This window comes from Macaca mulatta, chromosome 1 (assembly GCF_049350105.2).
Source record: "Macaca mulatta isolate MMU2019108-1 chromosome 1, T2T-MMU8v2.0, whole genome shotgun sequence".
NCBI classification, from domain to species: Eukaryota; Metazoa; Chordata; class Mammalia; order Primates; family Cercopithecidae; genus Macaca; species Macaca mulatta.
In genome coordinates, this window is record NC_133406.1 from 25,968,588 (window position 1) to 25,977,780 (window position 9,193).

The 9,193-nt window shown below is 42.0% G+C and overlaps 1 pseudogene; it reads right to left on the reverse strand.

Annotated features, from left to right (window-relative positions):
- Positions 1-4,956: 4,956 nt before the first annotated feature.
- On the reverse strand, positions 4,957-6,523 carry LOC702211 (glutamyl-tRNA(Gln) amidotransferase subunit A, mitochondrial pseudogene; annotated as a pseudogene).
- Between the last annotated feature and the right edge of the window lie 2,670 nt (positions 6,524-9,193).

Here is a 9,193-nt window from a genome sequence, read left to right on the forward strand (position 1 = left end):
ATTGAGCCATTTTAAATGATTTGTGCTTTGGGATTGGCTATGTGGAAGATAAAAGATCTAAAAGACAGTGTCCTGTTTCTGTTGCCTCAGAAGTATTTCTCAGATAATAAAATATTGGCAGATTTCTGATGACTCTCAAGAAAGCCTAGAAATAGAGCTAAAAAACATGGAGGATAATAAGTTATTCCAGGAATAGAAGAAAAGAAAGTCCCTTCAAGAGAATTTATTGAGGTTTTGGTTTCTCTAAGGATAGTGTGGTATAAGGAGGCAAACTGTTGGAGCAATGTTTGCAGGAAATGTTTTCTCAACATATGAGGTGTTTGTCAGGTGGACGAGGACAGTGTGTGCAGGACGGATGTGATACAACAAAGCCCAGCCAGGGAACTTCCTGGGGTGACTGTTGATGGGGTGGGTGGGAGTTGGTGTAGCTGGAGCACAGGTGAAGGGAGGAGATGAGACAAAAAGGGCTACAGCTGTAGGATTCCATTTTCCTTCTAGAAAGATGACCCTGGCAGGGTGGCTTACACCTGTAATCCCAGCACTTTGAGAGGCCGAGGCAGGCAGATCACGAGGTCAAGAGAACTAGACCATCCTGGCCAACATGGTGAAACCTCGTCTCTACTAAAAATACAAAAATTAACTAGGCATGGTGGCACACGCCTATAGTCCCAGCTGCTCAGGAGGCTGAGGCAGGAGAATCACTTGAACCTGGGAGGTGGAGGTTCCAGTGAGCCTAGATCGGGCCATTGCACTCCAGCCTGGGCAACAGAGTGAGACTCCGTCTCAAAAAAAAAAAAAAAAAAAAAAATACCAGAAGGAGGCCAGGCGCGGTGGCTCGCATGGCTCACATCTGTAGGTTGCAGTGAGCCAAGATCGCGCCATTGCACTCTAGCCTGGGTGACAGAGACAGACACCGTCTCAAAAAAAACAAGCAAACAAAATAAAAAAAAAAAAATGAAGAAGAAAGAAAGACAACCCTGGAACCCTGGGCGTAGTGTAGAAGGAGAGGAGGAAGGAATGATGGGGAGGCAGCAGGTCCAGGTAGGATTCAACTGCAATAACCTGAGTGAGAACTGAGAAGAACCTGAGCTGGCACAGTGCCCGCCGGCGGGAGAGGAGTCAAACTGGGAAATGAGAGGAGTTGCACCTGACTGAGCTTATCGATTGTCTGAGGTTGGCGGTGAGGGAGCAGAAAGAGTCTGGGAAGGTGAACGTTCAGGGTTTGAGGCACTGCTGCAAGGGACAACATTCTTTGAAATGTTTTTATCTTAAACATTCATGCAAATTTCTATTATTTTACTTAAAAATATACCAATGTTTGCATTTCCATGAAAATAATACGTAAAACAAGTTTACAGACTGAACTTTCCAAAGCTGCAGAGAAAATGGACATGTAAGAAAACTGTACCATGGTCATGTGTGGTTTCTGATGCTCCCAGCAAATACCCCTTTTGAAAAGTGTGGGAGTCTTCCATGATCCGGCAACACCTCCCCTTGTAACCTTCATTTTGGCCAAACTGATCTATTTACTGTTCCCTCAGCCTTCTCATGAATATCCTACTTCTCTGGTTTTGGATGTTTCAGATTTTCTGGTGCTTTTCTGGGCCATCTTCCAGGTCCAACTGAGACACTGCATCCTCCCTCCAGCCTTCCAGAACTATGACCCCCTTCTAGCTCCTTTCTCTGGAATTCTGCAGACTTGTTCTGCCCTGCTTTTATAATTTAACTGTAGATAAAACCATATATAAAAAGAGCTAAAAGAAAGTATTATGGCTATTATTATTATAGGGCTTCAAGGTTGTATGTTTAGTTTTTTTTTTTTCAAGCACATTTTAAGTCCTAGATTTTAAGTCAGGGACTATGTCACTGATGTCTTTGTTGCAGCACTCAGCTCAACATATACTTTTTGGATAGATGCAGTCATTCTGTATATAGAAAACAAACTTATATTCAAGTAGAGGGAACAGATGGTAACTTTTTTCCCCAGAATATATCTGTGACTTTAAATTGAATGTTTATTCCCATTAAATGAACTATTTTATTTCCTCTGTAAAGTAAATTTAAGTAGCAGAAAGCCAGGATATCTCCTCTTTTTATGTTTTCTCCTTTGATGTGACCAGTAAAAGGTAGGGCTTGGGTCATCTTAGGTGGCTGTGATTCTGACATTGTGCAAGTGCAAGCATTTTTTCTGTCAAGTCTGCCTGAGCCCAGTTCTTAGCTTTTTAGGCAGACATTTTCCTGCTTGCAAAATCAAAAGGTAGAAAAGCTGAGAGAAGTATGATGGGAAATTGCTTTCTAAAGACACCCATGCAGAAGCGTGTGGCTTTCTCTGAAGGCCTCCTCTCCTTACACTACGTTGAGTATTTCCACCATGTCACTCTTTATTGTTAGTGTTGATGGCCTGGGCTCCCCGATAGTGGAAGCTCCCTGGGGGGATGTCTGTGTCTTATAAGGCAAAATCTCATCAAAGAGTGTATTGGAGTTATTTCTTGAGAGAACATATGAAGAGAAAACTGGAAAATGTACCAGAAGGAGGTAGAAGGAGACAAGGATCATATGATACTTTTTCAGTCCACTAAAGATCTGAATCTGGTAATCATGGGTTGAGAAAATGGAGAGAAAAAATTCAGAGAATTTCTGGTGAGGCTGTTGATACAAATAGAAAGGCTGAATGAGAGAAGGCAAATTAATAAAAGCAGAAAAGTATGGAATAAATGGATGAGACTATGCTTTGGAGGAATCAAAACACAGTATATCAGTTAAGTGACTTTAGATTCAGAGACGAAAATGGAGTCTTTTGAGTTCATTTCATTTCCTTTCATATCATCCTGGAACCACATTCCAACTGGCAAGGCACTAGTTATCTATTGGATCTCTAAATCCTTTAGAGGTGAATTTAACCTCCAAAGTGTGCTTTGAATTGGTGGTTTCTTCACCGTCATTATTATTGACTTCCTATGGCTGCCATAACAATTTATCATACACTTAGTGGCTGAAAACAATACAAATGTATTATCTTATAGTTGTGTAGGCTAGAAGTCTGATATGGATTTCATTGGGCTAAAATGAAGGACTTGGTAGGGCTGCATTTCTTTCTGGAGGCTCTAGGAGAGAATCTGCTTCTTTGCCTTTTCCAGTTTCCAAAGGCCATTTGTAGTCCTTGGCTTGTGGCCCCTTCCCCCATCTCCACACCCAGCAATGTTACAGCTCTCTGCCTGGCTTTCATGATCACATTTCTTTCTCTGATCCTTTTATTCTGCCTCCCTTTTCCACTCTTAAGGACCCTTTTGATTATTTTGGGCCACCCAGATAGTCCAGAACCGTCTCTGTATTTTAAGGTGAGTTAAAAGTTTCTATCTGCAACCTTAATCCCCTTTTGCCATGTAACCTAATGTGGTGACAGGTACTGGGAATTAAGGAGTGGATATCTTTGGTAGGCGAGGATTTATTCTGCTTACCACAATCCTTGGTCACCATTATCCTGATCTGGATTGCTGCAAAAGCCTGAGCTCTGCAGGCATCATACAGCTAGCAAAGAACAGAGCCAGAATGTGAATGCAGGAGTCAGACTGCCTGTTAGGCAGTTTGGAAGGCGAGCCTCTCTCAGCCTCAGTCTCCTGTAAAAGGAGGACACTAATAGCACCTACCTCATGGGTTGTTATCGTTGTGAGGATTAAATATATACCTGTCACACAGGGAGCACTGTGTTAGCAATTGTTATTATTGTTACTTTATTAGTTAGTCTCCTGGTCTCTACTCTCAACACTCTCCACTCTGTCCATACTGAAGCTAGAGTGATCTTTCTTAAACACAAGTTGATCATGTTCTTCCTTTTCATGCTATGAAAATCATTTATGCTATGGTCTTTGCTCCCCAACCTCTCTACATTGAGTCCAATTAGGCTGTTTGAAATCAATTGAATGGGGCAGATATTTCACATTTCTGTGCCTTTGTACATGGCACTCTGCCTGGACTTCCTTCCTCCCCTTGACTCTCTGTCTCACTTCATGCGTACTTCAGAGCCAATTCTCTGAAATCCTGGGCAGACCAGATGACCAACTGAACTCTTTTGCACCAGCTATGTATCTGTGCTCCACACCACTCACACCCGAGTGAGCCACACTGGCCGCGTAGCTATTGCCTGGAGCCTGGCACGTACTAGACACTCAAGAAAAAAGTGTTGAGAGCACCGTGCTGGGAATTTATTCTTTGCAATTTATTGGAGTGTTTTCCTCATGCATTTTTTTCAGGTGTCTTTTCCCCGTGCTGCCAGAAGCATCCATTTGCCTCAAGGAGGATTAGGGTTTCTATAACAGGAACACAAAAGGAAAACTATCTAGCTTTTGATGCCCAGAGTAGGAATTATTTTAAAACATCTTTTAGTTTGATTTTTTAAATTAAATAGTTTTGTGAAACCAGGACTTGCCAATTAGAAAGGGCTTTTCAAAACTTCTTTGGCTTTTTTAGTGTATTAGAAGCCAGCTTAGTTGAACTAGGTCTTAGAGATTATTCCGTAGCATAGAGGGGACACCGTTTTCTGCAATTAACCTGGGCATGAAGTTTTGTTGCCCTGAGAAGAAGAAACACAAGTAGCAGAAGTGCATTCCAGAGAGGAAAATAAATGAAAATCTCCCCCTTGGGTCCTGATGAATTTTGGGAAGGAGAGAAGACATCAGGTGGTGAGAATCTTGCATCGTGCTTCTACCTGGTAGATGTGGGAAAGCCAGAAGCAGAGGACATTTACATTTTCCTAATTTCCCTTCGGGACTCTGGGAGGAAACTGCCTTGGAAGATATTCCTTGTGTCATATGGAACAGTCATGTTGGAACAAAGCAAATGGTGAGCTATGGTTAAGCAGAGGGGGAACTTGAGCTCAGCTTCTAGAGGCCTTCCTCTCCTCTCAGGTTGAATGAGAAGAATCCAGAAAGTTCTTCCTGCCCTACTGAGTGATGCGCCCTACTGAGTGATCATTGATGAAAAATCATCCATGAGTTCCTGAAGCTGAATAACAGGAAACTGTACTTGTTTTTCAAACCACTTGGCTACTGTAAGAAGCTGCTGGTCACAAAATGCATGTCCAGTCAACTGCAGTCCTACTGGCAACCCTTGGTTTGGGCGTGCAGCAGGGATACTCACTGCTGGCAATCCTGCCATATTTACAGCTTGTGTAAAAATATCATTCTAGGAACTTCGTGTTGTGTTGTCTCCTTTGATGAACTCCAAGTATGGTACTGCCTCACTTAAGATGGTGGGAGTTAGCAAAACGTCTACTCCAGAGTTAAAAGCATTTGCAAAGTCATTAGCAATGAGGCGTTGCACTTTCTGTGCTTTGATGAAATAATTTTCCCAGTTTTCTTTTAATAAGAAAAAGTTTCCTGAGAGAATTCTTCCTCTCACCACATCATTGAACACTTCTTGTCTGGTTGAAGCATACATGGCTTCAACCATGAGTGGACACATTGAGTGGACACATCAATGTCACATCTGTGACCATATTGTAGCCCATCAAGTCTTGCCATATTTAATGCCACTTCTGACGTACACAGTACATGATAGCAGACAATTGAATAACTGGTGTGAGGAATGGATACTTCAATTACTTTAGCCCCTTCGACTCAAAGAGATCAATAACTTTGGACCAAAAAGACTGTACTTCACTTGATAATTCTGGCACAAGATATTCCTTTGGAATTCCTATACATAGTTTGCTCACATCTGCCAAACCAAATGAATGGATTAATAGGGTCCTGTACTGTGGTACAATCATTGGTGTCATGTCCAGCTAGTACACTCAACACAACTGCTGCATCATCCACACATCTGGTTAAGATTCCTGGCACATCCATCAAATTCACCAGGGGAATGAGACCATGATAGGAAACTAAACCATAGCTTGGTTTGAAACCAACAAGCCTGCAGTGGGCAGCAGGATTTCTGGTTGATCCTCCTGTAGCTGATCCTAAAGCCACATAGCATGTGAACGCCGACATAGCAACTGCAGTCCCACCTAAGCTTCCTCCAGTCATCAGCCAGTCTAAATCTTCATTCTTGCTGTGGGGATTCTGCTTCCTCTTTTCTCTATATTGTTTTGAATAACTCAGGGGTTTTTAACTGGTCCAAACACACCATCTGTGCTTCTAGATCCCATAGCAAACTCATCTAAATTTGTTTTCCCCATTAGTAGAGCTCCCTGATCCAACAACTTCTGTACTACTGTAGCATTAGAAGGTGGTATATAACCTTTCAGCATGTTTGATGCACATGCTGTCTCAATGCCAGATATGCTAAAGTTGTCTTTTACTGCAGTAGGAATTCCATCTAAATCCCCAAGTGACTGTTCATTCTTAGATCTCCTTTCTGACTCTTCAGCTTGTTTAAAGTCCTCCTCTTCTGATACAGTAATGTAGGCATTTAGAAACTTGGTCTTCTTGATAAGAGAGAGACGTTTTTGACAGAGCTCTGTTGGTGTAATCTGGCCTTGTGTCAGTGCTGCAGAAACTTCTCAGAGGGTCTGGCCCAGCATGGTCCTCGTGCCCAGCCTGCCACCACAGGGGCAGGCAAGGAGGAGAAAGAGGTCATCAGTTGCTAGTGATATTACATGGGCACAGCCATCTTTAATCATCACTGCGGGATTCTAAAAATTTTAAAAGCCACCTAAAGAGTGTTCCCAGTTTGTGGCAGGGTTATAATTCAAAATGTCACTTGCAAGTTGGTTATTTGGAATTCACAAGGGATATCTCTATATAGAAATAGTGTACTTACTAGTGACCAGGTTCCTAGCCCAAGTATAACTCAAAATGCAGCTGAAATAGAGCATATTTGAAATAAATAGTTGAAGATCTTAATGGTACAATGCCAATGTTTTAAAAAATATATAACAAAAAATAAATTAAACTAAACCATGTTTATTTTGAATATTTAGTCTTTGAGGGAAACACACATTTAATTAAAAAGGGGTAAGAGGTATATGAAGATCCTAAAGAGGGTGTCTCAGCGACTTTCAGGGTTTCACTGGCTCTTTGTAAATCTGATTTTCACTTGAATGTCTACAGATTTCCCTTTTCTTGTTATTGCTGTTTCTAAGGCATCAATCTTATGTATATTGACTATGAAAATGGATTTCACATTTTTGGGTGGGAGGTGAGACTGGAGAGAATTCCTGTTATGTTCCAGGCCTGGAATCACTTGAGATACATCGAGGGACAAAACAAAGTTTCTGTTTCTGAGGAATTTTCTTTCTTCTGGAGATATTCAGACAAAAAACTAATGAAAGACAGATATACCATTGAATATCAAGTAGTGATAAGTGTTTTGAAGAAAAAAATTGGGGTAAGAGGTGAGATTTTAGATACACTAACCAAGGCAAATCTCTTGGAAGGCACTGCTGACAGAGTTCCTCGAAGAAGTAGGGAGTAATCAATGTGGCTTTGCAGGAGGAAGGATATTCTAGGCAGAGAGAAGTGAAGCTTAAAACCCCATGCTTGGGCAGGTTCCAGGAACAGCAGAAGACCGGTGTGAGTTGGGTGGTGTGGCAAGAAGACAGCATAAAATGTGGGGTCAGGGAGGTCGGACGGCCATGAAAGTACTCTGTGTCTTACTCTAAGCGTGATTTTTTTTTTCTATGTGTGAAGTTGTAAGTTTTTCTATAAGAATTGTGAAAGACTGTGTACAAGAGTAAGAGGTAATGGTAAAAGATGGATGAAAGAGGGAGAAAGCATATTTTTTTTATCATACTTCTGAGTAAATAGATAATTTGAGATGTATTTACTCAGGGATAAATAGAAGGGGTAGAGCAGGGAACTAGTGAAGGCGGCAGGGGTCAGATAATTTCCAGGGGTCAGATAATTTCCAGAGCTAACCACTAGATGGTGCATTTAGCCCAGGACAGCTTGGCTACTCTCCAGAGCAAGCCTGGGACGGGGAGGAACAGAGCAAAACCACAAATTTACTTAGACGAAAGTCTACGCTTCAGTGTAAAAACCTGTCACTTGCTGAAATCATGGGAAATAATTATCTTAAGATAGAAGATAGTGAAAATTATGAGTAATTTATACAACCTTTATTGTTTAGATAACATTAATGTTCCTCCCTGCTTCCACATCTTTTTATAAGAATGAAGAGGAAGCTAAGGCTTCCAGGTGCTCTAGATAATACCACCCCACCCCAGAACAACCACATGATTTACAGGAGGAGTGGAAGGGGGACTGAAACTCTGTGTGCTCCTGCCAAAACTCCAGTCCCTTCTTCCTCAACATACACAGCCTCTCCATGACCACCACAAGGCCTGACATCATCTGGTTCTTGATCCCCTTTTGCATGAGTTACCACAAGAATTCCAAGACTCTCAGGTCCTCCTAGCCTTAGACTCTAACTCCCATAAGGGTCTCTGCAGGATGTTGCAATGGAGCCTCCCCATCCACCTGCTCTGCTTTCTGATTCTCCATGGCACTTACAGCTCCTGCCATTTATATAGCTTATGTATGCTAGTGGGAGCTCTATGCAGGCAGAGGTTTGCGTCTGTTTTGTTCACTTTTGTATTACCAGGGCATAGAACAGTGACAAACAGCATTTAATAAATATTTGTTGAAAGATTAAATATTATTTACTTGGAAGAACAAGGCCTGGATCTAAGCAGACTCATGCATGCATGAGAAATGGAGTACAGGATTTTCAAGAGCTTCTGCAGGCAAGGAGACTAAGCATCTCCTGCCATCTGCCAACTTTCTCTGCTTCCTTTGATCCCAAAGACCCAGTGGAGTTCTTATTGAAAGGATGATTTAAATGATAACTTTCACATGATCTCTTAGAGTTGTGCAATAGTTGGCATTTGCCTGCAGACTTTCCACCAAGGGAGGCTGGTTAGCCTAGAATGGGGTTACTATGGGGGATTGTATAATCTAATTTTCTGGTGTCTTGGGATGTTGCTCCTCTCCCCAGTCAGACAAGGAAGGCATTATAATATGAGCCTTTGTATCATCTCTTTCACATCCTAATAATTAGTACAGGGAGTCCCCCTGCCCCTCAGGTGACATTAAAAGTGCTCAGTTTGTATAACTTGTATAAGGTCCATATGGCTGCTGCTCTCCCTACTACTCAGAGTCTACTTCAGAGGCTGCAGGGAAACACCCAGCTGTGGGAGTATGGCCTGCCCATGAACCCTTTAACAGGTTCCTTCCCCTTAAGTTTAGCTGCC